The sequence below is a fragment of the Eleginops maclovinus genome, chromosome 15 (assembly GCF_036324505.1).
Source record: "Eleginops maclovinus isolate JMC-PN-2008 ecotype Puerto Natales chromosome 15, JC_Emac_rtc_rv5, whole genome shotgun sequence".
Taxonomy (NCBI): Eukaryota; Metazoa; Chordata; class Actinopteri; order Perciformes; family Eleginopidae; genus Eleginops; species Eleginops maclovinus.
Genome location: NC_086363.1, coordinates 5,926,454 through 5,946,069, shown reverse-complemented (window position 1 = coordinate 5,946,069; position 19,616 = coordinate 5,926,454). Strand labels below are relative to the sequence as shown.

The following is a 19,616-nucleotide window of genomic DNA, read 5'->3' as shown; positions in this document are numbered from 1 at the left end:
GTGTGTCTGGTGACAGCTCAAGAGATTTTCAGCACCGCGTTTAATGGAAACAGCTGGGCAGCATGTGGGTTAATGGAATGGCTTTGCATGTTGAGCAGAAGTGGTGCTAAGCTATCAGAGAGTCATCGACGGAGCAGACCCGCCACTCCATCTCTCTCAGGCTCCTTCTCTGGCGCCATATCTCCAGCTCCCCTTTCTCACTCCCCTCTAAGCACCCATCAATTGAGGCAGTGAAGCCATCAGTGCCCACGCTTAGCCCGCCTGTCTCATTGCTTGGATAGCCGTGTGTGTGTGTGAGAGCTTTTGCGTTTGAGGGTGCTTGTGTGCAGAGCCCCTTGATTGGACTCTACAGCAGAGGCTGGAACATTAATGAACACTGCCTGTCACAGTCACAGTCCTCTCTGCTGATCTCTCACCCATCCTTCTGGGCGATGGATCAGCGTAGCCGGATCTAAATGGGCTCTCTTTTTGCTTTCCTCTCCCCGCTGCCTGCTCTGCTGGCTGGAGATCGCACAGATCAGTGGAGGCCTCTAATCGGGGCCTCTCTCTGCACACCTCCCTCAAGTGTTTGTTCAAATAGTAGTGTTCAAGTCCAAAACAGGACTGAAAAATAACTGAGGCAGATACTTGGTTCATTCTGTGAGAATTTGACCAAACTTCTGGGAAAGATACACCGCAGTAAAGTACCGTTTTTCAGTTCTGAAAATGACACTGGCTCGTCAAATGTACTTTATTTTAATCCTCCACTGATATCATTTGCATTCTTTTAAATGTCAGTGCAGGGACAAGGAAAATGTTATCTGATGAAAAAAACATGCAACACATTTCTTTTGGCAATATTAATAAAAGGAAAACAAGGATTACAACAACCCGGATTGCCATCAGCACAGATACTGACCTGATTTAGCGGATTAGTTGCAACTAAACCAAGTACACTTTCTTTGTACGTTTCAGAACAACATGCATTGTTTCTGCTATTTGTTACCTTCATTCTGCTACAGTGGGTATCGGATTCAAGATTTAGAAGCACACAAAGTCAACGAATATCGATGGTGTATGAAAATCGGTATACTTCGGGCAGTAATTGTCCCGTGTTCATTTCTGTTGGCAACAATAAACAGATCTCGAATTTGTAGAGGCTATTTATGTACGAGATCTATTTCTTAACATTTTGAAAGGAATACTACAATACAGAAAATTATATATATTTTTAAATCCTTTCTCTCTAATAGTACTATGGAGATGCCTGTTGCTTGCAAATAAAATTAGGATGTCAGATACAAAATAAATAAAGCACTCAAGTGCCATATTGAGTGCCCAAATACAAACCGACCTCTACTAGAAGTGCATTTCAAAAGTCAAATTCTTCTTCCATTTTCATTGATCTGTTCTGACTGATCAGTCATTGTAAATAGATTTTTGTCTCACAACATAGAACGCTTTTGGCTGCAACCAGATGTTCTGAACAGAAGAAGGTGCAGGAAAAGTCAATCCTGCGTCATTCTGCATGGTCCTTGTTGTTTCAGGTCAGACGATCAACACTCGGTAAACTCGACTCATCATAACAATTAGCGAGACAAAAAACTTCCTCCCTTCGCAGAAATTAAGTGACAGAAACACCTTCGTATACAGCCCTGTTCTGAGTCTGCACACACATACACAAACAGGAAGCACCCAGTCACATAATGTCAGCTTGCGTAACATCCTTCCACCCCACACTCAGAAAGAGCGCTCATTATGAATATGCAAGGTTGCAGCAGGAGCAACCTTTTGTCTTTACGCCCATGTTTTATTTAATGAGCCTGGGGTTGGTTTGACTTGATTTGCATGTGCTTGTTACAGAACCACACATTGCCCACACACTCCCTAACATAGGGACATTTTGATTCCATTTTTCGCTTCCCTTGTCTGTCTGTTTACGCGGGCAGAAGGACCATGACTCAATTTTCCACCGAAGGAGGATTTGGGGCTTGTGTTTGTGTACCATTTTTTCATCAAGGTCGGCCGGTTCTGCTTTTTGGAAGCGTATGGGCATGTGAGCATATGCACCCGTGTGATCCGAGGTGTGTCGTTTGAAGCTGTGGGTGTGGGGAAGAAGTGGCTCCCCTGTGAGGGAAAGCTGTGAGGAGAATAGTGCTGATGTGGTCCCTCTCTGTGAAAGCAGCCGGATAGCAGCAAGTGAGGACACAGCAGGAGACGAACTAAATGAAAAGGCCTAAAAACCTGCAGCTAGCTAGAATCTATCTTAGATGACAGACAAAAGAAAAGATAAAAGATGCAAAACTCCTTCTTCTCTTTCCACTTCTAATCTGGAAATGGCTTGCATGAAAATGTGGCTCATACCATACTTGGCGATTAATAGCCTTGGGGCAGAAATGTGTCCCACTTTGATGATGTCAGTGCTTTGAGGAGTGAGGGACAGGTCACTGCTAGCGTCATGGACATCAGAAGCCAGTAGCGCTGTGGCGAGATGTCAACCCGGCTCGCGCCATCGCCGTGTGATGAGGCCTGGACAGACGCGCAAAGGGGGCAAACGTGACAAGGCAAGCAGAAACGGGGATGATTCAACCCCGCAAGGAAGGAGGCAGGCAGGGAGGGACACAAATGTAAGAAGAGGGGGAGGAAGGATACAGAGAACACATGGCGAAGAGAAGACTAAAAGGAGAGGAAATAGAAAGAGAGAGGGCAGCGGGAGGGGTGACCATGATAGGGACAACACATTTGGACTTTAAAAATACACTTAAGATGGATTCACCGAGGCAAGGGAGGAGTGTATTAATAGAGAACAGCATGGAGTGAATGAAGCACGTTAATGAAAAGGGGTGCTGCTGAGCGAGTGGGAATAAAGCTTTTGAAGGGCTGAACCTTGCAGCAAATAATGACTAAAAGGCATGACGACGGGAGCAGAATTACAAGAGGAACAGGTGGACTGAATCATAGTTCGAAAAGAGAAATCAACAAGAGATAATATTGTGAACAGAAAAGGATCCAAAAGCCTCCTTCAACACCCACATATACCCACAAGCAGGGCACACACACTGTCCAGCCTGCTGCAGTTTAGCACTCGCTGCTCGGTAGCCCAGGAAGAAAACAAATGTGAGGTTCTCCTGCAGAACTCCCCAAGCGATCGCGAGTTGCTGCATGAATGCGAAACAGGGCATTGCTGAACAAGAGTGCATATCCTCTGCAAACTTTCATTGAATAATTTAATGATCTGTGTTTTAAGAAATCAAAGTCGGTGTTTGCTATTTTTCTGTTTTCTGACGCCACGGAAATTCAGTCTTTAAGCAGTTGGTGAAAGCTTCTTCATCTTCTCATGTTATATAATTAAGTGCCTGTAGGTGTTTCACAGGATATATGTATATTTATTTTTCCACTTTATTTAAATATGGAAAAGAAATGACAATAGTTGTCACCCGCAATTTATCTTTTAAAAATGATCTGATCTGACATCGCTGTCCTACAGAGAAGGTTAGTGTGTGGAAACACGCTGATTATTTAGCTAGGACTCTAGCAATTAAATATTGGTACTCAAATAAGGAAACATAAAAATGACCATCCATATTCCTTTCTAACATGGAGGGGGTGTGGGCGGGGGTCGGGAAGATGTACTGAAGGGAACGTCATGTGGGTAAGGTGTGGTGCCGACAGCATGGCCATCTGGAAAACCGGTTGGGAGCCGAGGACCTAACAGTGAGAGCAGACTGCCACCTCATACACACACCTGATATCAGGCCAGGGTCCGTCTGTATGAGAGTGTGTTCGCATGGAGAGAGAGAGACAAAGAGGGATTGAGTACTACTCATATTACGGATATCAAGAGGGGTGTGTATGGCTATTTAAAACACGTATCTGTCAGCCGCCTGGAAAATTGGTTGAAATAAAGAACGCCTGAGGAACGTTGACAGATGGAGAGAAAATGAGACATCACAAGTGTGTCAGATCGTATTGACAGGGGTGTCTCTAAACAATACCACTGTTCCTTTGATATTAATCACAGGGCCATGAGCCATTTGTGTGCATATGGCTCAGAAAGCCTATAAGGAAAGCGAATAATCGAGGACAAAAGGAGAAAATGACCAACTAGCTTTAATCGTTTAGCATCTTCACCTTAGAGCATGGATTCCTCTGACAGAGTTGAGTCCTACCAAAGCCAATGGTTAACTTGCTGCAATTTCAGCGGCCAGAAGGAGGCATTTGGCTAAGTAGAAGTGAAAGAAAACTAAGCGGTGTGTTGTGTTAGACTCCACAGTGTGGGTACGCAGGGAGGTAAGCTTCCCCCCGCATGCCATTGTGGAAATGGACTGAAACATCACAGACAGTATCAGTAGCAGCAGGACTGCTGCTGAAAGGCACCTTTTACTCATGGTCTACATAAGAAAATTAATCATTGGGTTTCAGATATCTTGACTGATAATCATTGTGTTTTGTCCCTTTGATATGTCTTGGAACACACACAGTACTCAAAACATGGTGTGAAACTAAATATACGAGTTAGGGCTTCCCAGTCGGAAATTTCAACTGGAACGCCCCCTCAGGTTGGACTTCCTACTCGGAAACTTGGAGATACCTCGCCATAACCCAGTTCAACTTTCAATTTACACAACAACATGGCTGCCCAGCGCGTAAACACTAAGTAAACATGTTGATCACAACACATTTTTAGCTCTTCAGTATTATTTGTCACCTGTACATTAAGTACCGCTCATCTTCTATCTGAAGATATGTTGCTACGATAGTTGTATGCACAAAATATGACAGAGCGCTGTTATCAACCCGTATTGCTAACAATGGCTAACCCGAGGTAATTGCTAAATCTGTAAACAAAGCGAACGTTCATGGCTTGCTTTGTTGGAATACTTAAAATAGCCTAGTGTAAAATACTGTAAGGATGTTCCAAATAGTTTGCTATATGATACCGGACAAAATATTACAGACATATTTTGACTAGATTCGGCCTTAAACTTTGGTATACACGTTTCAAAAAAGTGAGTTAGGTCTGTAGTTTTCTATTTATGTGGACTTTTTAAAGTTTTTCAAGTGGACTGCATATTTGTTCTGTAGTTTTTGGTATTGGGCAAGAGCGAATACAACAACAGCATTCTGGCGAGCGTCCATCTTTTCCGTGTTACTGGAACGCAGTCAACTCGGATGTGACGTCACTCCCAGTTCCGACCTCCGACGTAAACAGAACGCTGCAATACTGTTCAAATTCCTCTTGTAGTAGTTTATATGCACCTCCATCAAACATTTTGCTTTGCTTTCTAATTCCTCTGCCAGGTTCACTACTCTTCTCTTTTTCCTTACCAACGTGCTGCAGTCAGCTTTTTTATAATAACCATTTTGAAGCATTATTTGTTTAGCTTATTACAAATGATACCCTCGCCTTTATTCCCTCAACTGCCCGTGTGCTATTCCACCAAAGCTGGTGTTTTTATTAAGGTATTTGTATAATTGTTTGGCTGCAAAGAGGTTTGAGCCCTTTCAATAGAGCTGAATATTATTATACTTATCAGCTACTCTTTCCATCTATTAATTAATTGTTTAGTCTATGAAATGCCACCAAAAGTAAAATTAAATAGCATATTTCAGAGTCCAAGGTGACACATTCAAATGGCTTATTCTCATCTCAGCCCCATTCTTAAACACAAACACGTTCAAGTCAGGGCTACAACTAGCAATTACTTTCATTACTTATGTCAGATACTTATTGAATCAGTTAATGTGCTGCCATGCAACAGAGAAAAGCATCTTCACAGAGTTTTAAACTATTTATTTTGGTCGGAAAAATAATTCTGCTTATTTCCTTGTTTGTATGTGTTGTGGTTACGTCTTTATTTGTGCACCAGTGGACGGTGAACACACAAGGTATGCCTTGAGGTTGACTGTTCATACTTCCTCTTCGCTAGAATTACACCACTGCCATCAGCCTGCTCAGAGCCGGTCCTACACAGACTGGGTCTATAGCTTGTTGCCTACATTGTAGGTCAATGTGCACACTAACACGATCACACAAAAGTACATACAAACAAACACAAAGTGAGGCCCCATGGCTATATAGCCACTCTACTAGCCTCCAATATAATATATGTTGTTTGTTTGCTGGATCTGAGCAGACCAACAGCATTACCCTGATGCAGCCAAGCGTAGCCTGCCTGGACACACACTCTGTCAACGGCAGTAACCGAGCACGACTACTGCACCGCCAGAGATATGGAGCAACAAATCGACACCCCTCACAGAACGGGAGAGTGTGCAAGGTGGTATCTAGCTACAATATATGATATGAAGTGATAAACCGCAAGGGTCAGGATGCAGGTCAGAACACCATTAAGTCATTGTGACATTTTTGATCCATTGCACCCAGTACTGGGACAAGGCACTGGGCGTCACCTCAGAAAGAATGGAAAGTGGAGAAACTGGCAGGAAGCGGAAAAGAACCCTTTTTTTTAACTGCAGGAGACGAGCAGAGATAAAAGACATCAATGGATGCTTTATCAGAATGCAACGAGAAACCAGGATCAGAAACGCACTCCCTCCAGGGAGACGGGGGAGACAGGATGGGCAATATGGAGAAGGAGAGCTGATGTAAAATTGTGGTATGAATTATGTAGAGATCCACTAAAAAGAAAATTAACAATAACACATTTGACTTATTGCAAGATTTTAATACTAGCAATGACATTTTGAATATCTGAAGCGCAGTTTATCTGACAATCCTTTGGAAATGGAGTAAAAAAGGATGAGGTAATATTCTCACTGTATAACTCTGCTTTTTAATATAGATCTTCAGCTCAGGGAGTGGAATTCTGACTTGAATGGGGGAAGCCGGGGCCTTTGTTTGGATTAGCTGTTCAATTAAGGCAGCTAATGGCTTGGTAAATAAATGGGTTAATAACTAAGCAAGCAAGATCAATCATCTGATTGTCATTTGGTTGAACTGTAAAAAATGTTTGCATGTGTGTGCAAAACGTACAGAGCAGCAGCCCTGAGCAAAATCAGTTATTTATTCGGCATTTATAATGAAAAAATGTGTAAAAACGTTCCTAATATCAGCTCTTTGCTGTACATATGTGGAGGTTGTTTTCTGTAAGACAATGAGGCTGATGTGTGGGAGTCTGACATGTTCACAAGGTAGCTGCCAGAAAGTAGAGTGCAGGTCAACTGTATAAAATTAAATATCAAATCTCCTCTTTACAAAGGAATAAAGTAAGGAAACAACATCGTTCACAGCCTTTATATCCTAAAGGTATGGTGAATCATGGTAGTGTCAAGATAACCTTATGTACAGTGTTTTCATTTAGATGCAGTACTTAAAATGTGTGTGTTTGAGGGTGTGTGTGTGTGGGCATGAGCCCAATGAGGCAGAAAGGGTGCCAGTAGCCTTTGAGTAAAGGAGCATGTGTCCAGCATCCACCGCTGTTGTGTTGGGTCACAGATGTCACCTGCTCCAGCAGCCTGCCTCGCACCACTTGCCCTCCCCCACCACTTGTAAACAACACTACACCGGAAGGGGACACAAGCAGCCCACAGTGTTGTTAGCCGTTTGGATTGCATCACATTGTTTCCTGATTGAACTGTGGGTCGAAGAATAATCACAAGCGTCCTCGATGAAACTGGAGAAATGTTATCCACAGCTACTGGCTATGTTACGCTGAAATGACCTTTGCCAAGAACGGACACTGCAAAGTTAAACTGAATTAAACACTGCTGGCTGCTGGGTTGGTGGCTTTAAACACGGCACATTAGCCTGGAAAGAAGCCCGGCGAAAAGAAGGAAAAAAACGTACTTAGATAACGTCAGCCACGATAAAAGTGTGAAATCACCATCCCACCAAATAAATCCACTACGAGACAAAGAGGTGTTTGTGTGTCTTGTTGGTGTCTGTGTCAAGAGCATATAGACTCTGCTAATCTTTCAAAGGAGCCTCCTTTCATTTGTGTGGTCATCTTCTTGAGAGGGCCTGAAATTCCTTTTGCATGGTTTACCACTTGTTTGCTTGAGAAGCCGAGCATGCTTTACCGCAGGAATCCTCCATGGAGATTGTTGATGTGTGTATCTTTCTCTCCCTCTCTCCCTCCCTCCCCCGCCCCCCCCCCCCCCCACACACACACACACACCCACCTTTTTCGGAGCGTCTTTAAATTACCACGCATATTGTGCCGTGACCCCTTTTTATTATTCCTCTTAATCTCATATGTTTACGGGGTCAGCAGCTTCCACCCTTGCCACCCCCCCCCCCCCCACTTCAAATCTCTGCCTCTCTCCAGCAGAAAGAGACAAGTGGTTGCACCCGGTCTCCTGTGGAGGCCCCTCCTGCACTGCACCCACAGATCAGGACAGGACAGCATAGCAGGCTCCTGCTAAAGGCTTCTCATGCACTTACCAAATTCCCCTCCAACCAACTGTGACCTGCATCTCAGAAAAGGTCCTCTCTTCCTGCAGCAGTTAGACTGTACAACCACAACTGCCCCTGGTAGACCTCCACACACATACAGTACAGACTGCAACACATTTATTGTGCAATACCACGGCTTCTGTGCCAATATACGCATTTATTTTATTACTTGTTTGCCTTTATATTGAAGATGTAAATCTAATAGTTTTCCCTTTTGCAATTTATATGCACTGTACCTTTGCTTTGGGTAGAATAAAGAGTTTCTGTTTCTGAATTTGAAAATATGCATGGCAGTTCTACGGTAATTGTTTTTCAGTGTTTTTAAGGTTCAAGGGTAAACGTTGTGTGTCTAATAGTTTATGACTAATAAAGAAGAAGTTGTTAAAATGCTTCCAAAAATATATTGCAGGATCATTGAACAGCTTCAAAAATCCCCTCCCGGATACCTTTCCAAAATTTGAATGAGATGGAACTCAATCTGACAATCCCCCAAAAATACGCTCTCTTCAAGCAGCGATTGGTCAGGTGTGGGAAGCTGGGAAAGTATCCAGGATTTCTGCACATATTCAAGGACAAAGTCACTTTATGGTAAAGAAAGCAATCAGGTGGATAATGAGCTTGAAAATGTAGAATAGTAAAACGATTTGGTACAAGAGTTCTGTACAGGCTGCTTGGACAGAGTTGGCAGATGTTTTTATTTTAGCTATTAAAGGATAGTCTTGTGATTGTCTTTCCTTGACAGCAGGCCAAGATGGCACCTAGAGGGTGAATCCTTTTGGCTGAGAGGAGCAGTTAATAAACTACGGTTTCAAGTTAAGTTTTGTTTAGTGTTAAAGTTAAACATGAAGGGGTTCAAAAGTAAATGTTGAGGTGAACATAACGATTTTCTTACTTTGCCTGTAAAAAACATCCAACGACATGAAGAGGGTTCACCCAAGTACACAGACCGGGGCACTGGGAGCGCCGTGTGGGGGCCTGGTGGGCGCTAGCAGCCAGCGCTTCTAATCCCAGTTAAGACAAGCCCGGCAGGCGAGCCGCCACAAAGGAGCTTGGTCCAGTGTTAGTGGAATTAAAGCAAAGCCTTTCCTCTGTTGTTATGCTAATCCACAAGACAATGATTATCTGCAGGGCAACGTTGCCACGGTGATAAACATGGCTAAAGAGTACGTCAATTAGGGCGCCAATTGCCAGAGGGGAGCAAAGAGGGCGATGAGTCTGCCATGAAGGAAAAAGAGAAAAACAGTGCAGAAGGCTTTCTGTTATTTCAACCAAGTGATGGGTCTGTTTTCAAAGAGAAGGGTAAGCTTACAGATGAAGCGGGACCCTCACAACTTGACCTTAGCCGAGCTTGTCCAACTCCACACTCGAAAGACTTCACCACTTTATGGCCAAAGTACAAGAACAAGTTAATGTAAAAAGCTGTCAAATGCAGTAATTATGACTGTAACAACATGCTGTGACTGTAGTATAATGATGAGCACGTATGCCATACAGGGTTGGTGTTTGCCTCACTCATCCTCTAATGTGACAGCACAGCAGTTCAGGTGGTTGCACTTTTTAGTTTTGTTCAAACATCAAGAGTTGGAGGACAACCATAACACTGGATTCATCTATAATAATTCCTCATTTACTCCATAAATGGAAGCAGGAAGCCAGAGCCCTCAACGAAAGCTCTTCGATGAGTTGATGTGCCAACTTCAATTCCTTGCCGTTGTCAGAAGATCAAAGAAAAGTAAAAACCAGGCTAGGGGAGGCTGTTTTCTGCTTCTGGAGTAGCTTGTCACACAGCTATTTCACAGATGCATATTTGAAAAGCTGGTAGTGCGGCTGGCATCACACGAGTGTCTCCTTCATCTTCTTCAAAACTAGCTCTGGGTCACAGACAGACAGAAAGTATATATGCCTTTGGTTCAGACTACCTACATCCTGTCAATCTAGTTTTTCGGCACACTTCCCCGCTGTTTCCTTGAGGAATGTTTCATGATTTTTGGCATGTGGTCAGCCACTTGCTCTCTTCCTCCCCTCCTCTTCCCTTTTGTGCGCATTTCCAACAGCATAATAGATCTTGGACTGCCGTGTCATCTCAATGAGTCCTATTAGGGGCTCTTATATCTGACTGGCATGCTGTTATTGCTTTCCCAGACCACAGCTAAAACTGAGGAATGGATCTGCCAAGCAGGCCCATTAAAGTCCCCTCTGCATTGATGGCCCTGGCAATGAGGAGCATTGGGCTAGTGGTGGAGGGTTGTACCACGACAACATGAAAAGAGAGGAATGAGGGGTGGTGACACCGTGTGATCCAAAACCCCTGGGGCTACATGACAGGCATGTCAGATGCAAATGGTCTCATGCTGGTTTGCCAAGGGCTTTGTCATTGGTGAATGCCAGTGCTGCCACTCTGATACATACTATAGGGGGATTGAGGGACGTCAAAGTGATTGTAGAGGCAGCAGGATGCACAATGGGAAACTGTTGATTAGGTTTGAGGTCCTTTAGCTGGTTGAATGTTGGATCTGGTTGCCAGTTGACTCCAACGCTAAAAGATCTCAAATGAACCATTTGTTGCTCCTCGTTTTTTTATTAGTTTAGTTAAATGATGGGGGATTTGGAAGAGTTCCGATTTGATAAGTGGATTGGATACTGAATCCCGATTCAATAAAATGCTAATGAACCCCAACCATTGTGCTGATGAAGCTTGTTTATTACTCTTACTGGGAGCTATGGCTGGGGCTCTGGCTTGGCTTGTCTCCATGAAAAGATGTGAGAAGGACTCAGCCAGAAATGTCTCTGTTCTTGGCTGAGATGAACAGCATAGTGCTGCAATACGTGTCCTCCTGTTTATTCAAATGTGTTCATTTTTAGGGATTCTGTTATTCTGCTCTTTATTTGATTGAATTAATAACATTGTCAAAACAGGTTTGAATGTTTTATGTAAGTTTTAAAACCAAAGGATCAGAGGAGAATTGTAACTTGTAACCCACGCAACACATTTATAATTGAAAGTCGTATTTTCGAGTCCAGCCCTACTGAGAACTAAGCGCAGGTTTTGGGCTTGAACAACAGTCTTGAAGTGTTCACAGTTTTGCGTTATATAGTTATTAGAGAGCCTTTTGTTCATATCCACTTTCTGTGGACCATGAAGCCTCAACAAGCATCAAAGAGAAGCAGCAACTGTCTCCCAAACAAACTCCCAAATCCCAAACTGATAAGAGACCACACTATCCCCTTCCTTCCCCTCGGTCTGATTCTTCAGAATCTTGAGGATCAGGCCCATGCTGGTACAATCACACACCTCCCCACATGCAACCAGCTAAACTATAGATAGACTTTCTCTGACTGATGCTTCAGAGACAATAGAGAACTCTTAACCCTCTCCTGTATCAGTCACTAGCTCGTTGCTGAGAGAGATTGTATCCTGTCGACAGATGGTGAAGGGTGTTGATCAGACCCTCAAAAGCTGATAAAACACAGGAAGACGTCAGAAATGATTTGTGAAACAATTGTTCTGCAACACAATGTTACACACAGATCTCTAGCAAATGTATAGTTCAATGTACACTCAACTCTATAGTTACTGTTAACACAAGAGAGCAACAGGCCTTTCCACTTCTGCTATTACTTATTTTGTGATATGGAACGGAAAAATCAATCAGCCCATGTTTGATGGAAATCCCTTGCAGCCAATGAGGTGTGTGTTATCTTGAAAGCAAAAACATGAATCTTTTTACAACAGAAGCATATCGTTTATGTGCATTTCATCCACAAACACCTTCCGTCTGCATGGTGCAAAGACTGAAAATATGTATTGATACTACAGTACAGACAATATCTATAATGCAGAGCCTGCAGCGTTAGAATTATACAGTTGTTTTATAACTCAATCAATAACTGAAACATAGGGATTGAGACTTCTCTGGCACAGGGGACTGCTTAATAGAATAAGAAATGTCATTAAGCAACACCCGATTGAACATCACTGAGTGGTCCAGTGGGAGATATTCCCGGAATGGTTTCAAGTCACATCTATTAAGTTAATATATCCTTAAATCTAAACTTCAAATGCACTGCCAAAATAATGCTGATGTGATGCGTTGCCCACATTTTGCAGATCTAGCTTTCTGTGTTACACCTCGTCTGTCTTTTGCAACTGCACCGATATAGAAAAATGTCGAGTCATTGGGAAAGGATCACGGTTCAACCACTTATGGCATCCCTCAGTTTGAAAAACCTGCATGCCACCATTGTATTTCTTCTCATTATTTGAGGATTATAAAGAAGACGCACCATGATTTTCCCCCAAATCAATTCTGTATACATGCAAAGACGGGATACATTAAACTCAAAGGTGTGTTTTAATGTTAAATGATTACTAATGCACACCATTCAGTTATCTGGGTAAAATACCACACTGATCCTTTGCTGATGTGCTCAATTAAATCCAACTCGGCCTGAAAATGAGTTGTGAGAAACATATTCAAAAGAATAATCCACCCTCTGACTACTTTTTGAAAAAGCATCGATATGGGATGAACAATGCATTCCAGGAGATATTCTGTGATTGTTCTAATTACGGTTTTGTTGTACCCACTTTCTTTCAACCTTCCTCCTCTAATTTGACTTTGGTTAGTGATTTCCTATATTTCCCAGAGTGCTTTTCAACAACTCTTAGAAAAACTGGAGAATATATTGGTGATTTTGGGCTGCGCTTATATGAACAAAATTGACTTCGCGTTCGTGTCTGCTGTGCTTAAATGCAGATGGTTCTGTAAATGCACGGTGTCTGATTGCTTCCCTGCTGGGCTGCAGAGGGCCATGCTGAGCCAGGTGACAGGACTCCTGCAACGGAAATCCAATCAGGCCAATCCTCCACGATCCCTCACAATCCTCTCAGCCGCCGCCGTACACCGCCAACAATCGGTAACACACACACACACACACACACACACACAATGAACTCTTTGATAGCTACGGAGATGGACACATGCACATTCACCATCTCACCTCCTCTGAACTTGGCACAGACATTGGAGGACTTAGTGCTAAGCAAAAAAAAACATATAAACCCCTTTCAGCTTCCAGGACTACCTGGTGTAGCCGACCTCACATTCTGACCTCGGCAGGGAGTTCGCAGAGATAAATGTGTCACTTAGGGATCAAAGGTGTAATGCCAAAATCATCAACCCTCCCCTCCCTGTAATACAAACAAACATTCCAGGAAGCAGGACTGGCACTGGTGACATGAACAGCCCCCTGCCTGGGAAAAAGATAATGCAAGCCTTTCATCGTGCTCCAGGTCCCACTTTCCAAGGGCCGGGTTAAACCCTCTCTGGACCTGTGTGGAGGTCACACACAGGCCACCGATTACTGGCTGGTACTGATGGATTTAAGAATATCACAGGCTAAATGGAGGCCTTTCAATAGTCCTTGTGTATGGGTAGAGGTGGAGTGGGAATTTGGGCTTCCTGTTGAAAACATAATAATATCCACAAACCCCCATGCAGAGGCAAATCTGTCACACAACCTTTCTACCTGTGTGTGGGAAATGCACCCATTCTGTCAGATGAGCTCATAGTCTTGTATCTATTCCTGTGTGAGTGTGTGTGTGTGTGCGTGCCTGTGTGCGCGTGCGTGTGCGTGTGTGTGTCGTCCTGTGTTCTGGATGCAGAATGAATTTGGGCTATTGTCACTGTGAACCTAATGGCCAGCATCTGGCTCTTTGGCTAACTTTTTTTCTTATTTTTTGGAATGTGAAGAGTGTGTGTGTGGGGCTAGAGGGGCTCGGAGTGAGGTGGGTGATCTGACTGCTTACGCCTCAAGCTGCGCAGCTGTCCCAATTACTACCTCTCTCTTCTCTCCTAATTTCCCCTTCCGTACCCATCTGCCTCTTCTACCCTCCAACTCTCTGTTCCTTCCATCCGTAGTCGCCACTAGTGACGGTTTGTACTTGCACCAGGCTCCAATGCTAGAAAGAGCCCTTAAGAGACTGAAGTAGGTTAAGATCCTGTTTTAAGTTTGATGCTGTGGGGTGTGTAAGACCTCGACAGTGCGGGATCTTGTCATGTGGCTGAGCATTTTTAGCAGCATCCCTGAATCCCTCCAGCCCTCCACGCCTGCTCTGATCCTGGCCTGAGTCGGGACTCAGAGGGGCTGACAGGGCTGTTTGATGGGCCATAGGCACTGAGCATCAGGGGATTTTGTGGGTAGGTGGTTGGAAGGAAGGAAGAGGGGGGTTTGTGTCTCACAGTGAGTCCTTCAACAGCTTCTGATGAGCTAAAAATTCTCAGTGTGTGTCATACCCAAGTGAATAAAGTTCCTCACACAGAGGAGGCACCACAAACTGTAAAGCACTCTCCTTGTTCTGGTGCTGAGCATTCCCAGAGATACAGAAAATAAATAAAATATATAAAGACACAAAGATATATACATGCACATATATAGACAAAGAAACACAGGCGGTTGTGCAACAAGGGACAGTTAAGTGCTATCAAGTGGAAATGAGGAAAAAGGGGGAGGAAAATTTGAGCGCTGCATGTGGATGGGTACATGCCTATTTCTGGACGGTTCCAATGAACCGAAAAGAAATGTCGTAAGACCCACTTCTCAGCTCAGGCTGCAGCAGCAATAACTCCTCGAGATACACCAAAAGCAAGCACACATAAGCACACACACACACACATAAGCACACACATAAGCACACACACACACACACACACACACACACACACACACACACACACACACACACACACACACACACACACACACACACACACACACACACACACACACACACACACACACACACACACACACACACACACACACACACACACACACACACACACACACACACACACACACACACACACATCCTTTCTGTGAGTGCATTGCCGGCTGGGCAGCCTCCCTGCAGGGCCAAGCAGAGCTCTTTGAGGGGGAGTTCAGGTCAGGATCTTTGACTGGTATTCCCCTCAACCCAAACCCAATTTATACTCACACATCCTCCAACCACCCAGACAGCTGAGACTAAGGCATTATGTGATCTAGATCCAGTGTCTACACAAATCCAATCTGATGTCACATGGCTATCGGGCCAAGCTCCTATTGTGCCTGCCTGACTGTATTCCTTCTCAGAACTCGCCTTCTTCCAAACTGCCTTTAAACATTCAGCAGAGTATCTAGATCCCATAGACAGGTAGACAAGCAGCGAGACATTTGGACAGACAGACGGCAGGGCAGGCCTGCTGGGGCCTTTTCTTTTTCTGCTGCCGGAGAATGCTATCAGCCTGGATCAGGCTATGCAGCTCAAGCTGAGCTTCAGCAGCTTCACAGCCCAGCTCACCTTTCTCCATGGAAACCTGCCCCACACTCGCCCTGTGATTGGCTCCTACGATCACTAGACAGACACTCTGTCTTACAATACAGATAATAATGGCCCTGCGGAAGGATGAGAGCAGGAGAGTGATGGCAGAAAGGCCTTTTTCCTACAGAGTGTGCCCTTTAGAGAGACAGCATTCTGCAAGCTTACGAGAGACCATTGACTACAGGTATGTTCACACTCATTTCAGCAGTAGGTTAGCTCCACAGTACCTACCCTGATGCACAAAGTCACTAAGATTCTCCAAAAGGGCATTAACATCTTAAGAGGTTAATGATTATTTTTCATCTCTTTATTGATGCCTTCAAAGCCTAGAGGTTAGTGGAGAAAAACAGACAATATGCAAGACTCTCACATGAAAAATGCCATCCAAATGCCACTGTTTATATTTCTCGTCTTGGCAGAGCAAGTCTTTAATAATTAAAAAAATGGGTTTGCATCCATCAATATATAATCATTTCAATCTTCCTCAAAGCAGATGGCAAAGGTTTCTATTCAACAGCTTGTGCGCTATTTACACTACATTGTCTTGAATAAGGATGCAGAAAAACGCTGCACAGAGATTAACAACTAACAAAACAATGCTTCCAGATGAGCCCCTCTTTTTCTGAGCATGGTTACTGCAGCTTGCTACAAGCATTGCCATGTCTTGCATAGCCTCTTCACTTCAATGCTCTTTGTGTTTGCAGCATGAGGCCCCCATTCTGGGAACATGTCTTCAAAATATGTTGTTTGTTTCCTTCATAGCTCTATTCAGCCTTCTCTTCTTATTCCTTTGACTTTGCAGAAAAAAAAAAAGATATATCTGGGACAACAGGGTGCAAAAAGGGGATGTATGAACAGCACACTGAAGCCAATATCAAGCATTATACACACACTTTACAGTGAGCCAAAACACTGTGATGCTTGAAATTAGAATGGCTTTTCATGCAAACAGAGGCACTTGCTGTGCAGGTGACAGGCTGGTATTGCAGACAGAATTTAAATGAAAAACAAATCCAAGTGCTATTTTAAATAAAACTCCTCTTGGCAGTGGCTTGCTGCGCTAAACCAAACAGAGAAATGGAGCTTGCCATGTGACACATGTGCACAGTTAAATACAGATAAAACTATGAAATGAGTCACCACCCAGTTTTGCTCACTGCACCGCATCTAACCTCTTTGGCAGAGCAACACTAATATGTTTAATGAACTCATTAGTCAAAAATGAAGACAGACAGTGGCATGAGGCATGGAAGGTGGGAGCACAAAGGGCAGAGAGAGGAGGTAAGAAGGAGTGAGAAAGCAGCTCAAGAGAGAAAGTGGGGGTCTACCTCCCTATGAAGCACATGTCCTTTATTATAGGTGCAGTATCATGTGTTTCAGTAGCTACATGGTAGCAAATACCACATTTGTCCAATGCAATCATCTCACCAAGCAGAAACAACACAATCTGGTCCTTCTGAAAAAAAACCTCCAAACCTGCCAAGTACATTTCTGGGGTGAGTTTGAGTCGTATCCCTACTATTTAATTTAAGTGCTTTATCAAAATTGCACAGCTTGGAATGAACTGCTCTAATGTCATTTTTTGCACTTGGATGATATGAATGCGTCCACCCATGGCTATGTCCATTCATTCCCAAACTGGCAGAGCCCAGATGAAAGCAAATTGTTGCCAAAGCATGAGTCACTCTGCTTAATGTAGAATAATTAGTCTCTGACAGTTTGAAACAGTACGTATTCAAACAGGCGTGTATCTAAAGCAGCACAGTCCTCGGAATCCAAGACTCCCCTGTCATGGCACAGACCGATGTCACAGCAATATATATGGCTGTTTACTTATTCATGAATGGGTAAGGGCTACTAACTCAATCAATCTGCTTCCAGTTACACAGGCTGACTTTATTAGATAACATTAATGATGCATTGGGTGTCCATGGGTGTTGGGTTTCTCCCTTGTCAGCAACTACAATTCAAATGAGAACACAATGCATATTGGTTGTAAATGGATCGAAAGTCGAGGATAGTTGCAACCCTATGAGCTCATAATTTATCGTCAGACAATAATATGCTTTCAAGAAAATAAAAGTTGAAATATGTCCTGTAATATCACCTGCAGACATTAAGAGATATGGAATACTACAGATAAGAGATTAACAAAGCCATTTGTCATCCATATTGCAAATTCGATTTCAAGCGAAAACAATATAATTTCACTTGTTTTTTTCCATTTAATCCATCATAAAACCAACATACATGCTTCAATACTGAGAGTTCACAATGTGAGTTTTTGGTGGCACTTGTACATCACTAGGAAGGCATACATCTTTAATCTAATGGGACTCCTACTGGGAGTTGAACCTCTAGCTTTACCAGCACTGATGCCAGACTTCATCAGTTGAGCTACATTGAACACAGGAGCACACACACCGCCTGTTATGCTGCCGTGTATTTTGTCATAAGCTTTGTAAAGTGTGTGTGTGTGTGTGTGTGTGTGTGTGTGTGTGTGTGTGTGTGTGTGTGTGTGTGTGTGAGGAGGGGATGGAAAGCAGAGATCCAACTCCCTGCTCCTTCGGACTGCCCTGATGTGATCGAGCTGAAGCTTGGACTTCCGTTTTAACACCATAATCACACATCAGAAGGCCTTTATTACAAACTAACCACACCTCCAGATAGTGAAAACAAACACACGCCTGGCTGTGGTCATTATTACAAAGCATTTCTGATACTAACAGTGCACCGAAGCTGACACACAGGCATCTGTTTTGTCTGCTCAGCTCAAATGAAACACATTACAGGATACACACACTTGTCATGAATACTTCCCCATGCCAAGTGTCTTTATTTTTACATTGTGTGCAAGGGTGGAGGACACATTCGCTTTTCATTTAACGGTGAGAAACTCATATGTGCCCATGACAAACAAACGCACACAGTCAGACAGTTAGCTTACAGGCTACACGCCTCTAGCACTGTTGATGCATTTAGCCTTTAAATAACGGCCGCCAAATTAAACCAACATTAGATGCATTCACCGCGCACGGTTCGGGTAATGCTGCGGTCTTAGAAGACCTTTCCAGCTGACTGCCGTTGTCTTTACGCGGATACATTGTACATTGTTTTGAACATGCACACTTGCTTATTTTCCAACGCGAATAAAGCAACAAAGGAGAAACGCGGGGTGGTTTAAGTGGATATAATGTACCGAAGAACACAACAGAACACCCCTTGGTGCACAGCAATAACATCCGAGTAACAGCGCTAAGATAACGGGACTAGAAATTCCTACCTACCGTGACCGCTATTTGGTCACCGTCATCTCAGCAGCGACGCAGTCAACAGGCCGGGATGTAGCGGGGGAATCTGAGCCTCCGTAGCTCCTACATTTCCGCCATGCAGCAGGGTTATCATCACCTACCTTGACATGATACACTGGCTTCCAGCGGCATCCGACCGGGGCTAAGGACACCGGGTCTGACGCAGTGGCAGCACAGATGTGTTGCTCCAGAAAATTGGGTAAAAGGCTGAGGCGGAAACAGGAACTGGGAGAGCTGGGATCTGTGAATAAGGCAGGCTGCTCTGTGGGGATCTGCTGGACGGCCGGTGTCAACGCAGACCAGAGAGGGGGGAAACTTCATATCCGGTTATACTTTTTCAAACTAATAGTCTGTGTGCAACTCGCTACAATGTGTCTGGTGTCAATAACTAATTTGGTTTGTCTTTTAGTCGCATTAAAAAATATATATACTTTTAATCAATCCAACTGAATTCAAACTTAATATTACATGTTTGTATTTTTTGGGGTTGAGCTTAATGTAGCTGTATTGAGCTGTTTTAATAATAGTTGTAATGTATATTTGA

At 43.6% G+C, this 19,616-nt stretch overlaps 1 protein-coding gene across 3 annotated transcripts in view; it reads right to left on the bottom strand.

Annotated features, from left to right (window-relative positions):
• Positions 1-19,379, bottom strand: part of fut8b (fucosyltransferase 8b (alpha (1,6) fucosyltransferase)) — a 75,780-nt gene extending 56,401 nt beyond the window's left edge. The window contains exon 1 of one of the 3 annotated variants that reach the window (XM_063901367.1): positions 19,174-19,379. The gene's annotated coding sequence lies outside the window, so the exon portion shown is untranslated. Of the gene's footprint in view, positions 1-19,044 lie in introns of all 3 variants that reach the window. The other 2 variants (XM_063901368.1, XM_063901369.1) reach the window with 2 other exon arrangements.
• Positions 19,380-19,616: the final 237 nt, after the last annotated feature.